Source organism: Schistocerca nitens, chromosome 4, assembly GCF_023898315.1.
Source record: "Schistocerca nitens isolate TAMUIC-IGC-003100 chromosome 4, iqSchNite1.1, whole genome shotgun sequence".
NCBI lineage: Eukaryota > Metazoa > Arthropoda > Insecta > Orthoptera > Acrididae > Schistocerca > Schistocerca nitens.
The window spans coordinates 851193509-851211135 of NC_064617.1; the positions used below are offsets into that span (position 1 = coordinate 851193509).

Genomic DNA, 17627 nt, shown 5'->3' on the forward strand with positions numbered 1-17627 from the left:
GATGTGCACACCACAAGCATCACAAAACGGAGGATCCTCCCGCCGTAATAAAAAGCTAAGTGTGAGAGGACAGTGCCTGATCCGAAGACGTGTGAGGGCCATCTCTTCCCGCCTGAGCAACCGGCAGGAGGAACGCCACGGCCGAGTGGTTGACTTTACCAACCGCAGTTTATTGGCCGCCACCGCCAGCCATTCGTCCTCCCACAACTCCATGCACTTCCTGTGGAGTGCAGCAATGACTGACTGCAAGGGGATAGGACACTGGTCCACATCCTGCTCTCTGCAGGCCTCCTTGGCAGCCCGATCGGCCTGTTCATTGCCCCATATGCCGACATGACCAGGCACCCAGCAGAAGGATACGTCTTTACCCCGCCGTTGGAGCAAGTACAGTTGGTCATATATCAGCTGGACCATCTCCTCAGTCGGGTATAGGTTCTGCAGTGATTGTAAGGCACTAAGAGAATCGGAGCAGAGAAGAAATTGATCGCCCAAAACACGATGCATCTGCTCCAGTGCCTTCAGGATCGCGTGGAGCTCCGCTGCAAAAACGGTATATTCAGCAGGGAGGCGAATCCGGGTAACATGATCAGGGAACACAACAGAACAGCCAAGGAAATTCTCCTGTTTGGAGCCATCAGTGTAAACGACAGTTAAACCGTGATGCACATCTAAAATGTTAAAAAACAGTGACTAGAATGTAAAATCTGGCGTGCCATCTCTCTTAAAACGAGTCAAATCTAAAATAAGTTTGGGTCTCCGGAGGAGCCAAGGTGGAGATCTGCTCCAACCGCGACATAAAACACGAAGACCAGCCATAGACATCGCAGCGAGGCAATCCTGTGCGCGAATCCCATAGGGCTGCGTCGCACGTTGCCGGTTATGAAATAACTGTGCCAGAGGAGGCTGAGCAACGGTATGGTATGCAGGTGTGGACAAAGTTTTACACGCCTGGCGTACCGTAAGTAGCATATGAAGTGGCAGTTCACCTGTCTCTGCACAGAGGCTTGGTATGGGGCTAGTTCGGAATGCCCCAGTGGCCAACCGAAGCCCTTCATGGTGCACAACGTCCAACATCTTTAAGTAAGAAGGCCTCGCAGACCCATACACCGTGCACCCATAATCGAGCCGAGATCGCACAAACGCCCTGTAAAACTGGAGCAGACAAGTCCTGTCAACTTCCCATGTACTGTGGCTAAGACATTTTTAAATACTTAAAGCCTGAAGCAGCCGCCGTTTCAGGTCTTTAAGATGAGGTAACCACGTGAACCTCGAGTAAAAACTGAGCCCCATAAATCTCACCGTGTCTGTAAAAGTAAGAATAGTGTCCCTCAACCGCAACTCACGAAAGGTTAAAATCGAACGAGAACAGTTAAAAAGAACACATACAGACTTCTTGGTGGAAAACTTAAAACCACTCTTCTGCGCCCAGTCATCCAAACGCCTAATCGTAAGTTGCAACTGACGAGTTGTCGTTGCAAGGCTTGAAGAAGAACAAAACAAAGAGAAATCATCCACAAACAAAGAACACTGGACAGGACTTTTCACTATGGACGTAATGCTACTAATAGCGATGGCAAAGAGAGTCACACTTAAAACACTCCCCTGAGGGACACCGATCTCCTGCTCAAAGCGATCAGATAGGACGTCACCAATTCGGTATCTAAAATATCGTGGCGAGAGGAAAGACTGAATAAAAAGAGGAAGACAACCACGAAAACCCCATTCATGAAGCTGCTCCAGGATGAGACGCCTCCAAGTGGTATCGTAGGCCTTCTCGATGTCGAAAAATACACCTAGAAGGTGATGACGGCGTAGAAAAGCTTGTTGTATAGCCGCCTCCAGGAGGGCAAGGTTATCGAAGGTGGAACGAAACCTCCTGAACCCACACTGAAAGCGACTAAGGAGTTGCCGGGATTCTAACACATCCAGACAAGGCGGCGGTTGACCATCCGCTCCAAGGTCTTCCCTGTGCATCTAGTGAGGGCAACACTACAGTAGCTACTTGGGCTCGTGCGGTCTTTCCCAGGTTTTAAAAAAGGGATTAAAACTGCCTCATGCCACGTGTCAGGAAAGTGATCTGACGCCCAAATGGCATTAAAAAGTGCGAGGAGGATTTCTCTATTGCGCATTGTGAGGTGCCATGGCATACTGTAATGGATCCTGTCGTGACCAGGGGATGTGTCACGAGCTCCAGACAATGCAGAATCCAGCTCCCACATAGAAAATGGGCAGTTGTAAACTTCATGAGAGGTGGACTGGAAGTTCAGACTACATCTCTCAGCAACCACTCTATGGCGCTGGAAACCTGGACCCTGACTGGTTGTTGCAGTAACTGTGGCAAAATACGCTGCCATAGTCTGGGCAATGTCTCGCAGATCCGTGTGGAGAGTGCCGTTATTCATTACAGCAGCTATGGGGCACCTCCCTCCTCTGCCAGAAATTCTCCTGATGGTCTCCCACACAATGGAACTTCTGGTGGAACGATTAATGGTGTTCAGGAATTTTTGCCATGACCTCTTCTTGCTCTCACGAATAATGCGGTGACATCTTGCCCTCGCCACCCGAAAGGCTGCAAGATTCTCAGCAGTCGGCCGACACTTGAACTGACGCAGAGCCGCACGCCTGGTCCTGATTGCAGAGCGGCATTCGGCACTCCACCAAGGCACAGGTGGCCTCTTCCGGTGGCCTGTGGAATGGATGCTGCAGCGGCGTGGAGGACCGTTTTGGTAGTATGATCCACCCACACCTCAACATTCGCACAGTGTTCGAATTGGGCCAATTGGCTATAACGTGTCCAGTCAGCTCCACTGAGAACCCATCGTGGTGGTCTCCTTTCGGGGCCCACGCCATCTGGCAGGTGAATCCAGATTGGGAAATGATCACTGCCATGCAAGTCAGCGACCACTTCCCAGTGAGCACTGGCGGCAAGAGCTGGAGAGCAAAGCGAGAGATCAATGGCAGAGAACGACCCAGTCGCCGTGCAGAAATGAGTACTCTGTCCTCCATTGAGCAAGGAGGCACAGGATGACAGGAGAAGCCTCTCAATTGCTCTACCCCTGGGGCAGGTAATTGCAGAGCCCCAAAGCACATTGTGGGCATTAAAATCACCACAAATAATGAATGGCTGGGGGAGCTGTGTAAGAATGTCGGTGAGGGCCGCTTCATCAAGAGCATCATGTGGGGGCAAGTAAAGTAAACATACAGTCAATGGATGACGCACGTGCACGGACACAGCGACGGCCTGTAAAGTCGTCGTAAGTGAGAGAGGCGAGGAGTGGTCGTCCATCCTGACGAAAATACCTACGCCTCCTCTAGCTCTCTCTCCATGCAGGTCATCCTTTTTGTGGAGTGTATAGCCTCGTATCTCAGGGGAGTATGATGGATGGAAATACGTCTCCTGGAGACAGAGACACAGTGGTCTACCCTGAGAGAGTAGATGAAGTTCCTCCACATGCGTCCTGAACCCTTGCAAGTTCCACTGAAGTATGGGAGCCATCTATGTTGGGGGTAGCACCTTCATCCTGTCTCTCCGATGGGGCGGGGAGACCGCAGCAGGTGGAGGGGCAGGCGTGGGACGAGATGATTGCCCCACACATACATCGTACTCCATCAACTCTGGGGAAGAGTCAGATGAAGCCTCACGTAAAACAACATCCACATGGTCAGATGGTTTACCACGGGATCTGACCCACTGTTGCTGCTGTACAGTAGCTTTCTGTGGTTTGGTGGACTTTGGGGGAGCTGATGTTGGAGTGGTAATTGGCGCACTGGGCTTGGGAACAGCCTCAGCTATTGGAGGCGCCAGGGGCTGGCCCAAGTTCACCACTGTACCTTTGTCTGCCGTTCGAGTAGGAGCTACTGGCTCTGAAACACTGGCTGCATTGCAAGTGCACTGACTGCTGCAGGTGTTAGTGCCAACACTCACCACCTCAGTCTGCGGTGAGGCATCGACTTTTGGAGTAGGCTTCTGAACCAGGGATGCAAAAGATGTAGCAAATGTGGGAGGTTGCATCGACTTATAAATCTTCTTGGCCTCACCATAGGGGATACGCTTGGTTGTTTTTATTTCCTGGACCTTGCGTTCCTCTAAAAATATTCGGCTGTCCCTACTCCAAACAGGGTGGTTCCCAGAGCAATTAATACATTTAGCCGGAGACGAGCAACCAACTCCTTCATGACCAGCCTGACCACAGTTTCCACAAGTCGCTTCGCCTTTACAGCCTAAGGTGGTATGCCCAAAACGCTGGCATTTAAAACAGCGCATTGGGGTTGGGAAATAAGGCCTCACACTAAGGCGAAGGAAGCCAGCTTTAACATGTTCATGTTCAGGAAGTTTTGTGCTACTGAAGGTCAGAATAAAGGAGTCGGATTTGACAAGAGTACCATCAACCCTGTTCATGATGTGTTGGACATCAACGATACCTTCCGGAGCCCACTCACGTTGCAGTTCTTCCTTGGGAATGTCAACTAGATCCCGGCATGTCACAACACCTTTGCTGTAGTTCAAGGTGCTGTGCAGTTCAGTGTCTATGGCATACTCTCCAAGGCATTTAGCCGACTGGAGGTTAGTTGCTTGCTGGGAAGTGGAAGTTTCCACTAGCAAGGTCCCATTACGTAAGTGCTTCACCGATTTTAAGGAGCCACAGATTCCCTCCAATCCCTTTTGTATATAGAAGGGCGAAACCTTCTCGAAACTACCCTCCTTCCATTTCACAATGAGAAACGCATTCGGATTACCAGAATGCATTCTGATACCTAAGATTGGACTTGTCAAAGAAGTGCCGGAGTCAGGGGGACTGACTGCACGAGCCCTCTTCAGAGACTGGGTGTTAGAACCTTCCAGCGGCCCACCCTTTCCGCTGGGAGGAAGAAAAGAGGATTTCGAAGGATCCATCTCGGTCCCACGAGCAGCTAGGGAACTATAAATCCACCTAGACAGAGCCCCGCGTGCCTAGGTAAGCCTTATACAACTGAGGTGCGGCAGGTTCCCCAGAGGATGCCCGCTAACGACTGTTCCACCTCAACAGCCATGCATCTCATCAGCGCGCAGCACACCTTGAGATTCAGGGGTTGTTTATAGAGGTTTATTCCATCCTTGCGATCCGGGCGGTCAAGCCAAGATCCCCACTCCCTGAGACACACAACATTCCATCGCCACGCCGTACGGTGGTCGTTGAAGTATGCTCAGAGCTTACGGTGACAGAGGACTGGCGGCGCTTACCAGTCCCCAGCTCAGGAACCCCGGGGTCGCCAAGCCCATACCCAGCAAACGAATGCTGAGCCCCTGGGGGCTGTGCGAGTTGTGCTTGTGTGAATGTGTGTGTATTTTCTACATCAGAAGGAGGCCTTTTGGCCGAAAGATAAAATGTACAGCAATCTTTTTATTGTGCCTGTCTGCAACTCAGTGTCTCCTCTATATAGTGAGCAGCAATCTATTCTTTTCATAATTCTGGATTTTTCTTTGTTTAACCTTAAATTATGATATCTTTTCTGTGATATAATTTTCAGGAAATAAAGCCTTTATGTTGTACAAAATTATGCTCAAGTTACTGGTGAAAATGCCAGAAAATTTGTCAAGCAGTTTTGGAGATTAGCGTGTTCAGACACACACATGGCTTTACACATTTATTATTAGTACAGATATCTCTCAATTACTGTCAATACTATTTCTTTGTATTTAAGCCACATTTATTCCACACTTACATAGTTAGTTTGTATAGCATGGAGACTGTCTCTCAGGAAAATGTCAACTGAATTTCTAACTGAAAGAAACAGACCAACATCAACTTTATTTAATCTATCTTTTTTGAACAATATTATTCCCTTTGTAAAATTTCAGCACCTATAATGATCTCAGCTTCAACACTTTCTATTAGCACTTCAAGCTCTGGTTCTTTAGCACAACTATGACAATTTACAGCTACAATACCACTTGTTGACAGGTCTAATGCTCATCCTCTGTTTGCTTTGTACCCTTTGAGACTGGAGCCCTTTCTGTACTTCCTTGAGACCTTCTAACCGAAAGAACCATCCAGTCCACTCCACAAAAACCCCACTATCTGTATAGCTGTCTCCTGAGTATAATGGACTCCTGTCCTATTAAGTGCAACCCAAAACACCACTATCCTATGGCAAAAGTTAAGGAATCTCCAGCCTACACAGTCACAAAACCATCTGATCCTCTGATTCAGACCCTCAACTCAGCTCTGTAGAAAAGGTCTGTAATCAGTCTTGCCGATGATGCTACAGATGGTGACCTCTGCCTTCATCTCACAAGCAACACTGGCAGTCTTTACCACTCCACATAGCTGCCCAAAACCAGAGAGAATCTCTTCCGACCCAAGTGACACACTGCAGTTGGATGCACATTGATTGCTTAATGGCATCTGGAGGCACCCGTTGCACATTTCAGATTACTCTCCATGGTATGCCCACAGAGTGCATACCAGACTTCTTCCCCTCCTTGGTAGGGCAGCCGTATTCCTATGGGCCTCATTAGGCATGAACATCATAGCTCCAACTAGCAACAATCCCACCCTCTGTGAATGCCCAGATGTTGCAGGCTGAGAGGCTTCCACTGTAACTGGGGAAGATACTGCATCTGATTGATGATTATGCGTTTAAGGGACTAAACAATGGGGTCATCAGTCCCTCCTTATCATGAGAGAAACATGTCAAAAGGTAAAAACCGAAAACAATGGGGACTAGGCTGCTCAAACTATGTACCGTATTTACTCAAATCTAAGCCGCACCTGAAAAATGAGACTCGAAATAAAGGGAAAAAAAAATTCCCGAATCTAAGCCGCACCTGAAATTTGAGACTCGAAATTCAAGGGGAGAGAAAAGTTTTAGGCCGCACCTCCAAATCGGAACAAAGTTGGTCCATTGTAATATGAGACACAATTTAGGTCGAATGAATGACGATACAGCTACAGTAGTTTGGTTCGAGTCATAACCTTAGCAGTTAAGCTTTACCAGGTAGCCATTGCTATGCGTCAGGCGCTCCGTCCGTATTTATACGGGTACCCTTCCTTTTTCACGTGCTTCATCTGGTTTCAATCGATTGCTTATTTTGCTTTGATCTGATAAGTGCCGTTTTCTTTGTTATAGGTGTTTACGTCACTCTAAGCTGAAAATGCATTACTGTACTGTGTCGTGCATTGACGCATTTTGATAGTGCGTGTTTACGGCCTGTCGCCGCTCGCGGCATGACTTGCTTTTGTGAGCTCTACCGCCGCTTAAAAAAAAAAGAGGAATCGTCTCATTAGTGAAACAATGGCAAGATACAGCTATTTGTTGTTACTTACACTGCTGCTTTCTTTGATAATGATCAACAAGAACCAAATAATAGACTGCGTATGATAGAACATGTTCTGAACGAGAGTATAGCGAAAATTTTTCTCCTTTTGAAAATCTTTGCGGCCGCTTCTTTAGTACATCAAATTCTGCACAGAAATTAGTCATCTTACATTTAAAATCTAGTCAGTTGCTGTGCTTCATTTCTGACTATCACTATTAGGCATAAGAATAATACGAATATAAACATGACACGATACGTATATTCTTCCGAGTTTGCTGTTGTCTCACTCTAGTTTCGTAGTTTATTAGGCAGACAGGATTTAAATGAGATAGCAGCAAACACGAAAGAATACATGACAAAATGTTTATATTCATATTATTCTTATGGTGAAGATAATACTGCATGTGATTCACATTTCATCAGGTTCCTATTAGCAACCATCTCTTCTCACAGGTAGGAAAAAACTCGGAACGTAGAGTTGGCCATATTGACAAACATCCCTAACAGTCTTGCCAGTCGGATTTTCGTAGTACATTGAAATTCTGCTACATTCGAAGATGAACAATACGGAATTTGTATTTACTTCATTGGATAATGTACGAAAATGCAGTGGTCGAAACTCGGGGCGGAGAAAAAAAAAGCTCGGCTTCTACCTTTTTTTTTTAAATTTATTTACTGATGCAGAGGTTTTGGCACCAGTATTTATCTTTATGCCCACAAAGCATGCTTGTGTAGCGCTACATATATTCGACGGCAGAAGTTAGTTGTGGCGGCACCTACCAACATTTTTCAGAACTTCCGCTTGCTTTGCACTCGATTCTAAGCCGCAGGCGGTTTTTTGGATTACAAAAACCGGAAAAAAAGTGCGGCTTAGATTCGAGTAAATACGGTAAGCAAGTTGAAGAGTTTAAAAGGGTGCGACGGTAGTTGTACCACAATAGGTAAAAGAAATGGGACAAATGAGGCACCATCTTGCACGGGGGGCTACGAGTATAACAAGGTGAGAGGGTAAGAAAAGAATCTGCAGTTGCTTGGTGGGTACCCACCACAGGGGGAGGCTCTCACCCCCATAACCACCCCTAACACTGGAAGTGGAAGATCACTATAGGTTACAGTGAAATCTGCTCTCCCTCTTGAAATGCAACATTTTGGTAGTGTCTGTCACGTTATCCGCAAGTGAGATGGGCAAGCTGAGTGTGGGCAGCAGATCAGCCAGCAGGCCGCACTCAAAAGAACATATGCTATCATCAGTAGACTACCACAGCTGCAGTGAGGAGGATCCTTCCATTTCAAAACGAACTCATGCTGAGTCTCACGTGGTCAATGTGTAGTCAGCACAATACAGTGGCATCTTCCCGGGAGGCCTGGAAAGATGTATGTCACACCTTAGTGGATCTTTTAATCGCTCTCAACTTCTTTTGGGTTGCAGTAGCCAGCCATTCCAATTACCAGAGCCTAAAAATACTGCATCGGAGTTGTAATTGTAAGTCTGAGCCAGGTATCCTGATGTGGAGTTGATCTCCTGTAGTTGCTAGGTGGTCAGAGAGTTCATTTCGTGATATGCCTATGTGGCTCGGTGTCCAGATGAAACTCACCATCTTTCCTGAGCTATAGAGGTCAGCCAGTATGTCCTGAATGTTGGCGACCAAAAGATTTTTGGGATAGCACAGGGTTATTGCCTTTTAAGCAACTCATAGAATCACTACAGCTCAGAAAGTTCATTGTGGCCTGGGATTTGACATACTGCAAAGCCTGAGAGATGGCAATCAACTCTGCAGTGTATACACTGCAAGCACTCAGCAGAGAGTGCATCTCGTGTCCCCTTGGATGTGCAAAAGCATAACTGACTCTGCCATTGACTTTCAATCCATCTGTGTAGATGCATACCAAATAATTGTGGAGGATTGAAAGAAAGAGGTGTTGGAGAAGGGTAGGATCAGCATCCTTCTTGGGGCCACAAAAGAGGTCCATTAAAATCACAGGACATGGTAAGCCCACATGGGATGTTGAGAGGTAGCTCTAGGAGGTCCTTCAGTAGAAAACTGAGTCGGCTCCCAGATGGTCTTCCCAGTTTTGAGCAATGCGCAAAGAGTCTGAACTGCTGGTTGTGGAACAGTGTTGAGTGACATGGATGGGTAGGCATCTGACAGACTGCGACTGCGTAACTTTCCACAAGCTGCTGTCAACTAAGCCACAGTGGTGGCACACCAGCTACTGCTAGGGGGCTGTCAACAGGGCTCATATGGAAGGTCCCCGTTGCCAACCGCATGCCAATGCTGTGAACACGGTCCAGCAGGCTCAGTATGGACAGTGCTGCCGACCCTTAGGGAACACATCCATAGTCCAAGTGGAATAAAATCAGTGCTTTTTAAAATCTCAGGAGAACTGTGCGGTCCGTGCCCCACAAGGAGTGACTAAGAAAATGGAGAGCATTCAGCTTCTTCATACAAGTTGCCTTGAGCTGGTGGACATGAGGCAGCTAAGTTAGCTTGTGGTCAAATAAAACACCTAAGAATTGGAAAGTGTCAATGACTTTGAGTAACTAGTGACCAAGATAAATTTCTAGGTGTGGGTGCACAGTCCTGAGTCGACAAAAATGCATAACTCATGATTTTGCAGGAGAAAACTGATAGGTGTGGTTCAGGGTCCAATTATGGACTCTCCAGACAGCCCCCTAAAGCTATCGCTTAGTGGTGCACAGTGAACAGTGATGCAGAGACACAGTACAGGCAAAGATCATCCACGTACAGTGACAGAGAAACTGTGGGGCCCACTGCATTTACGATACCATTGATGGCGATAGCAAACAGCATTATGCTCGGAACTGATCCCTGAGGGACTCCAGCTTCCTGTACATAGTGGTTGCTGAGAGCTGAACCTATCCGGACCTAAAAAAAATTGAGAGCTAGGAAATTCTGGATAAAAATGGGTAAACTGCCCTCGAAACCCCACTCATGTAGTGTAGAGAGGATGTGATGTCACTAGGTGGTATTGTATGCCTACTGTAGGTCAAAGAACGCAGCAATCAGATGTTGGCAATGTGCAAAAGCATTGCGACTGCAGATACCAAACAAACCAGGTGATCTGTGGTGGACCGGAAAGCCCAAAAACCCACTTTGGAATCATGCTTTATAAAGCTACTACTATGCATGTTTTCAAGGAAAAATACAATAGGGCCAAGCAAACTTTTAAAACTGAAATTGTCAATCTAAGGAAGCAGATTAACAGCAAAACAATAGAACAGTCTGACAACATAAGCAAAGCATCTTGGAATTGACTGATAAATACCGAAAAAAATGAACATGTAACCATTCATTTTAATAACTACTACATTTCTGGTGAACAATCAATGCATATTACAGATTCACAGATAGAGATCTGGTGCCATCTCACCCAGTGTACCGAATTTGTATTTGTGGAAGTGAATGAGCAGGAGGTTCGCAGGGCAATATACATGCTAGAGAAAAAATTTTCATCTGGATGGGATGGCGTATCCAGTGTTATTACTAAAGCATGCTTAAAAGAAATTTCTAAACCTCTTACTCACCAGATTAATTGCAGCATTAGAGATAACATGTATCCAACGGTTCTAAAAATGAGTGTAGTGAAACCAGTGTATGAAAAGGGAAGTAAGGAAGAAGTCTCCAACTACAGACCAATATCATTAATTCCCACTTTTAGTAAGATATTCAAAAGCATTATCCTTTCTCAGCTAAGTGCCTTTTTCACAAAACATAAACTGCTTGTAGATTCGCAGCATGGCTTCAGGAAAGAGCTAAGTACAACCACAGCAGTTACACAGTTGGTTGGTTGGTTTTGGGGAAGGAGACCAGACAGCGTGGTCATCGGTCTCATCGGATTAGGGAAGGATGGGGAAGGAAGTTGGCCGTGCCTTTTCAGAGGAACCATCCCGGCATTTGCCTGGAGTGATTTAGGGAGTTACACAGTTCATCCAAGACGTTTACTGTCTGTTGGACCAGAAGATGCAGACTGCAGGTATATTTTTGGACTTGACAAGAGCATTTGATACGGTAAACCATAGGGTACTTCTTAAAAAGCTAAAATCTTATTGTATTGGGGATCAAGCCATGAATCTTCTAACCACGTACCTGTTGAATCGTAAGCAAAGCACTAAATTGTCATACAAACTAGATAATAAAATCATGAACTCCCAGTCCACCAGTGAACCTGTATTACAAGGTGTACCACAGGGCTCAATCCTTGGACCCTTTCTCTTCCTTATATATATTAACGACATTGCACAACCCATTAACTCCCATATTGTAAGCTATGCAGATGACACGTCAATCTTATTCTATGGGAGTGAATCTAAAAGAGCTAGAATCTCTTGCTACTAGTGGTGTAACAGAAGTAACAAAATACTTCAATGATCAGGGACTCAAGGTGAATGTCACCAAATCTCAACTACTGACATTTAAAACAGGCAGTTCTCATCACAACAATATGAATAGTGTGTGTAATATCTCTGCAACAGAAAATGGTAACTGTAAATTCCTGGGTGTATATGTTGACCACATTAATTTCGTATGCGGAAAAGTCAGTAGTGCCATATATCTCCTCAGCCAGCTCGCAAAGATAGTTCCTAGCCAAGCACTGAAATTAGTATATTATGGAACACTTTACCCCTTTCTCAATTATGGAATTGAACTATGGGGCTGTGCAGCTGATGTACATTTAAAAAGAATACTACTACTACAGAAAAGAGCAATAAGACTTATACATGAGATGGGACATAGAGATCCATGTCGTGAAGTGTTTGTGCAGCACGAATATCTGACAATATATTCTCTGTACATCTTCAAAATAGTTGTATTTTTTATAAGTCAACCAACGGCAGTGATGTACACGATCACAACACTAGAACAAAGTGTAACTATTTCCGTAACAGAACAACATTAAAATTGACTGATAGAAGTCCATACATCAGTGATTTGATTTGGTATAACGAGCTACCAAACTCTCTAAGAATGTACACAGGAAATGTTTTTAAAACAAAATTAAAATCTTTTCTAATAGAAAAATGTTTATATTCTTTCAATGAATTTTAAGGTAGTGATTGTAACATGAGGCATTAGCATATCAGTTGTAATGTGATAAATGTAAAAAAATAGACATAAGAAGCAACAGCTACAGAATATAGTGTATTTTATAAGTATAAATATAACCATAGTATGCCGGCCTGTGTGGCCGAGCGGTTCTAGGCGCTTCAGTCTGGAACCGCGCGACCACTACGGTCGCAGGTTCGAATCCTGCCTCGGGCATGGATGTGTGTGATGTCCTTAGGTTAGTTAGGTTTAAGTAGTTCTAAGTTCTAGGGGACTGATGACCGCAGATGTTAAGTCCCATAGTGCTCAGAGCCATTTTTTATAACCATAGTATTAAGTCTGACATTTGCAAAAGCCATCATTAAGATGGCTCCACGCAAAGAAAATGTAAATAAATAAATAAATAAATAAAAAATGATATGTGCCTTCTGGCTTCAAGACACCAACAAAGACAGTGATTGACCATTCATTCGAATAATTACACAGCCCATTCGTTAGAGAGACTGGCAGGTAATTTGTTAAAATATGTGGTTCCTTTCCCGATTTCAGGACAGGAATAATAATACCTTCCCACCATTGAGAGAGAAATACTTCCTCTTGCCAAATGCAATTAAAAAGCCAGAGGATATGTTTCTTGCTGTCGGCACAAAGGTGTTTGAGCATTTGTATGAGATAGAGCCATGTGCATGGAAAGATAACAAGTGGCACTCAATAAGATGTTTTCAGGCCAAGAAATGAGGATGGCAATTACTGCAAGTGGACACTTCAGTGATGTGCGCCACATAACATTCAGCAAGTACCACAGGATCAGAGCAGATATTGCCATTTACAAGAATGCCAGGAGCTGCCATGGATGATGGAAGGCCGCAAATGTGGCGGAGTTTAGTCTGTACTTGGGACGATGGGGTGTAGAATCACATAGTTGAGACATGTTCTCCCAACACCCCCGCTTCCTTTTCTTTATTAAAAACTGCACTTTCGCCCAGAGTCTCTTGAATTCTATTAAGTTATCCATAGAGGGATGGAGCTTGTGCTGTTTAAGTGCCCTGTGGCATTCCCTGATAGCTGTGGCTATATCTTCAGACCACCATGGCACAGACAGTCATCTGAATGGAACCAGAGGAGTATGGTATTGTACCAATTTGTCAATAGCCATCACACAACTAGGTGAAAAAGCTGCAGAGGAGAAAGCCTGCCAATCAGCTTTCCAAAGCTACCTAAATGGAGCATGTTCTAGATGTCCGAGCAGAGAAGGAGAGAACAATAAGAAAATGGTCACTATCACAAAGATCACTCTGGGCTCACCACTGAATCAGGGGTAAAATACTTGGGCTGCAAACTGTGAGATCAAAAGCTGAAAATGTTATGGGGGCTATACTGAAATGGGCTGCAGATCCAGTGTTGAGTAGGCAGAGGTCTAATTATGAAAGGATGTGTTCTAGTACTTGGCCTCTGTGAGACAGTGTCGTCACCCCACAGAAGATTATGGGCATTAAAGTCCCCCAATAAGAGGAATGGAGCAGGGGGCTGTTCTCCTAACTCTTAACAGCTCGTGATAATGGAAAGGTCCATCTGTGGAAATAAACATTACATATTGTCATCCTAACTGACAGGTAGACCCTGAAGGCTACGGCTTTTAGTGCAGTGGTAAGGGGCACCTGCTCGCTGAAAATATCAGAGCATATGAAGATACAGATATGACTGGACGCTCTCTCGACATTAATGTAATTAGTCTAGTAGGGGTGGTAGTTTTTCAGAGCAGGGAGCTGTGTTCCCTAAACCATGTTTCCTGAAGCACTATGCCAATTGCAGAATAAGTAGGCATTAGATGACAGAGTTCAGGCAAATGGCAATAGTAGTCATTATAGTTCCATTGCAGGAGTGTTCGTGTGTCAGCTCTGAGAAAGTGGTAAATGGAAAATATGAGTGTGATTGCTTTGCCACCTGACTGCACAATCTGTTGTCGTCCATGTGCAGAGGCTCAACTACAGCAAGACTGGGAAGCAGAAGGTCCGAAGCCTCAGAAAGTAGTTTGCCTTTCTGCTTATTCTTCTGGGACAGATTTCTGAGAAGATTTCCCCATTTTACCTTCTGGGAGCAAAGAGAACCATACTTTTCTTCGGCTCCAGGCTGTGGCTGTTAGTCCTTGTCTTGAGAGGAGGGGATCTTGACAGGTGTCATCATCCCTAATGCCAGAGGATGACTAGGCACCTCTGGCTGCACCAATGGTGTGGAAACCACCAGTGGTATAGATGTAGGGAATGAAGAAACTGACACTCCCTCCCCCAACTGGAGGACAGCCCCTGGAATACAACCAGGGCCTGGACGTGTTGTGCGAGACACTCTCAATGCGTGAGGTGTGGATTGTAACACGACAGTCACAAAATTGGAGACCATGTGAATAAGGAAGTATAGGTCTGCACAGTCTACACCAGGGCCGCACAAACACGGAAAACCGCATGCGTGCAAAGCGAGGTGCAGCGAGTGCCTGCACAGTGCATCGGTTCAGCTCGGCTTGCTAGGTGAGGCCGACGCTGTGCGCTGCCGAATGCGCTGCCAGACGGCTTAGTCAACATTGGAATACGTAAGCGCAAGACAATTACCGGAATAATGGAACCATCTGCTCCAAAAAAAGGGAAAATTGCCGAAAGTCAATTTAAACCGGAATGGGCACTCTCCTATTTTTTGTGCGTTGTGACGGTAAAGCCAAATGTATAATCTGCGGTACACTAATTACGTGTGTAAGAAAATCGTCTATTGAAAGGCACTACAGCAAATTGCATTCAGAAAAGTATAGTGATATAACAGGGGATGCCAGAGAGGAAGAATCACGGAAGTTGCAAACTCTTACAGAAGAGAATTCTGTGTCTACAAACGAGGTTTGTTGCAAGTACTTTAGCATGTATATTTTGGTTAAAGGTCATGCGAAACGAAATAACATTTGTTTAGATTCCTTAGTTTTCGTTTTTGCATAAATTATTTCTAACATATCTTTTTTCTCTACTTTAGGGTGAAGAAGAAGAGGGGTGTTGCAAAAGGACTCTCAGAGCTAGTTACAAAGTTGCTCTACGTTTATCAAAAGCTGGGAGGCCATTTATGGATGGGCCATTAATAAAAAACATTATGTTGGACGTAGTAGAAACCATGAATCCCACATTAGCTCCCACGTGCAGCAGAATACCACTTTCCAGAATCACAATACATCGGAGAATCAACGACATTGCTGAGAATTTGCATGAACAACTGGCAGCCAAAATTGAAAACTTCCTAGCGTACTCTATCGCACTTGATGAATCCACGGATATTAACGACACGGCTCAGATAGCAATATTTCTGCGTGGCGTGGACGACGACCTACATGTAACGGAAGAGTTCCTGGATATGATTTCGTTGAAGGACACTGTTACAGGGGCGGATATTTTAGCAGCTGTTGAAATGGCAGCTGAAGGAATAGGACTCCCTTGGGAAAATCTGTTTTCCATAACCACAGACAGGGCACCAGCAATGTGCGGTAAAGCAAAAGGGTTTATTGGCCTACTGCGGAAAAAACTTAACGTGCCAAGTTTACCTTCCGTTCATTGTTTTGCACACCAAGAGGCTCTTTGTGCAAAAGTTATCGGTCTTCAAGATGTGATGAAGGTAGAGGTGCATATCATGAACTACATTCGTTCTCATGGACTCACTCATCGTCAATTCAAAGAATTTTTGATTTCCTTTGAAGAGGAGTATCCAGATATTCCCTACCACGCTGAGGTGCGCTGGCTGAGCAAAGGGAAAGTGATTTCCCGAATTTTTCGACTACGCCACACTGTGGCTCAGTTTTTGGAGAGCAAAGGACGTCCGGAGCCACTTTTTCATGACCCTGAATGCGTAGCTGATTTAGGATTTTTAGCAGACATTATGGCTCTCCTAAATGATTTAAGTCTGAAACTCCAAAAAGAAAACAATCTCATCAACAATATGATCAGCAAAATAAACGCTTTCCGGTATAAACTGAAGCTCCTCAAAAACAACCTTTCAGAGAAAAATACACAAAACTTTCCTGAACTAGGTAAGCGAGATATAAATTGCACCTTTATTAAAACAGCCTGATTTTTATAACCGCTCTAATCAAAACGGTACTATGTTTTTGTTTGACAGCATCTGTGCAGGAAGGAGCGCGCTTTGAAAAATACGTCGAGGTGCTACAATCCCTTAAAATTGCGTTTAACGACCGATTCCAGGTAATGTGCCGGTATATGACATACAGCTAAATAAAGGAGATTGCGTTACATATGCAAGTGTAACATTACATTAAAACCAATAGTACACATTACATGTTTATTAAAATCTATCGCATTTTAGTACTTCGAAACAATGGCTTACATTACTTTCAATTATTAACATTGGCTTTGTTATTGTTTCAGGAAATTACCTACCTGCAGCCAATTCTCAATGTTGGTTCCACTTGTGTATGTGAAAGGTTTTTTTCTGTTTTGTCTTGTACAAAAACTTGATTACGTGCGAGTATTTCTAATTGTAATTTAAAAAATTCTCTCAGAATTGCTGTCAGCCAATCTCTTGTTCCAGATCTTAGTAGCATAATTGCAAATAAAATAAAGAGCACATAGGAAGATACATTTGTGATGAAACCAAATTTAAAATTGTTACCATTACAGTTATTATATAAATCTCTTTTGTACCGGTACACCAAACTAAGCTCTCCACCTAGTGAACATTAGTATTTGGCAATGACGAAGACAACAGGGTAAAAGCTTTGAAACAGGTCGAGACAGGCGGCGCGAGCGACACAAGATAAGGAAGTGAGAGGCAGCGCTGTTGCGCAAAGCCGAGGAGTGGGGGGTCTGCACCGTCGTCAACATAGCGCAGCCGTCTTCTGCACTCTGCACTGTGTGATGCACTGGTGCATGCACCTTGTGCGGCCCTGGTCTACACACTGCTCCCCTCCACCCCCCTAAAAGTCTTTTGCTGTCTGCCGCACAGTGAAACAATCTCCCAGTTGACCACGGGTGAGAAGTCAACCTCAATGTGGACTATGAAAGTCCAAAGGCGAAACAATGCACTGGAGTAGACAAAATTACTTCAGGATTACTGACAGAGTCAGCCATGACAAAACTATTCCACCTGATGTGCAAGATATGTGAGACAAAACTACACTCGGGATTCAAAAAGAATGTAATTATTCCAATTCCAAAGAAGGCAGGTGTGAATATTTTGGAACTCTCAGTTAAGTAATCATGGTTGTGAACTACTGCCACAAA

At 44.8% G+C, this 17627-nt stretch overlaps 1 protein-coding gene across 2 annotated transcripts in view; it reads right to left on the minus strand.

The window, feature by feature from the left end:
• Nucleotides 1-17627, minus strand: part of LOC126253289 (nucleotide exchange factor SIL1) — a 129728-nt gene that overhangs the window by 46151 nt on the left and 65950 nt on the right. The window lies entirely within an intron of this gene.